Source organism: Euprymna scolopes, chromosome 5, assembly GCF_053919585.1.
Source record: "Euprymna scolopes isolate OS-2025 chromosome 5, ASM5391958v1, whole genome shotgun sequence".
Taxonomy (NCBI): Eukaryota; Metazoa; Mollusca; class Cephalopoda; order Sepiida; family Sepiolidae; genus Euprymna; species Euprymna scolopes.
Genome location: NC_136486.1, coordinates 72,688,262 through 72,690,273, shown reverse-complemented (window position 1 = coordinate 72,690,273; position 2,012 = coordinate 72,688,262).

Here is a 2,012-nt window from a genome sequence, read left to right as displayed (position 1 = left end):
ACATCTATTGCTTAATAACATCTATTGCTTAATATCATCTACTGCTTAATAACATCTGTTGCTTAATAACCTCTATTGCTTAATTACATCTATTGCTTAATAACATCTATTGCTTAATAACCTCTATTGCCTAATTACATCTATTGCTTAATAACATCTATTGCTTAATAACATCTATTGCTTAATAATATCTACTGCTTAATAACATCTGTTGCTTAATAACCTCTATTGCTTAATAGCATCTATTGCTTAATAACATCTATTGCTTAATAACATCTATTGCTTAATAACATCTGTTGTTAATAACATCTAATGCTTAATAACATCCATTGCTTAATAACATCTATTGCTTAATAACATCAGTTGCTTAATAACATCTATTGCTTAATAACATCTATTGCTTAATATCATCTGTTGTTAATAACATCTATTTCTTAATAACATCTAATGCTTAATAACATCCATTGCTTAATAACATCTATTGCTTAATAACATCTATTGCATAATAACATCTACTGCTTAATAACATCTGTTGCTTAATAACATCTATTGCTTAATAACATCTGTTGTTAATAACATCTAATGCTTAATAACATCCATTGCTTAATAACATCTATTGCTTAATAACATCTGTTGCTTAATAACATCTATTGCTTAATAACATCTATTGCTTAATAACATCTATTGCTTAATAACATCTAATGCTTAATAACATCTATTGCTTAATAACATCTAATGCTTAATAACATCTATTGCTTAATAACATATATTGCTTAATAACATCTATTGCTTAATAACATCTAATGCTTAATAACATCTATTGCTTAATAACATCTATTGCTTAATAACATCTATTGCTTAATAACATCTATTGCTTAATAACATCTATTGCTTAATAACATCTATTGCTGCATAACATCTGTTGCTTAATAACATCTATTGCTTAATAACATCTATTGCTTAATAACATCTATTGCTTAATAACATCTATTGCTTAATAACATCTAATGCTTAATAACATCTATTGCTTAATAACATCTATTGCTTAATAACATCTATTGCTTAATAACATCTATTGCTTAATAACATCTATTGCTTAATAACATCAGTTGCTTCATAACATCTGTTGCTTAATAACATCTATTGCTTAATAACATCTATTGCTTAATAACATCTATTGCTTAATAACATCTAATGCTTAATAACATCTATTGCTTAATAACATCTGTTGCTTAATAACATCTGTTGCTTAATAACATCTATTGCTTAATAACATCTATTGCTTTATAACATCTATTGCTTAATAACATCTATTGCTTAATAACATCTAATGCTTAATAACATCCATTGCTTAATAACATCTGTTGCTTAATAACATCTATTGCTTAATAACATCAGTTGCTTAATAACATCTATTGCTTTATAAAATCCATTGCTTAATAACATCTATTGCTTAATAACATTATTGCTTAATAACATCTATTGCTTAATAACATCTGTTGTTAATAACATCTAATGCTTAATAACATCCATTGCCTGATAACGTCTGTTGCTTAATAACATCTGGTGCTTAATAACATCTATTGCTTAATAACATTATTGCTTAATAACATCTATTGCTTAATAACATCTGTTGTTAATAACATCTAATGCTTAATAACATCCATTGCTTAATAACGTCTGTTGCTCATAACATCTGGTGCTTAATAACATCCATTGCTTAATAACATTATTGCTTTATAACATCTATTGCTTAATAACATCCGTTGCTTAATAACATCTATTGCTTAATAACATCTATTGCTTAACAACATCTATTGCTTAATAACATCTGTTGCTTAATAACATCTATTGCTTAATAACATCTATTGCTTAATAACATCTATTGCTTAATAACATCTGTTGTTAATAACATCTAATGCTTAATAACATCCATTGCTTAATTACGTCTGTTGCTTAATAACATCTGGTGCTTAATAACATCTATTGCTTAATAACATTATTGCTTAATA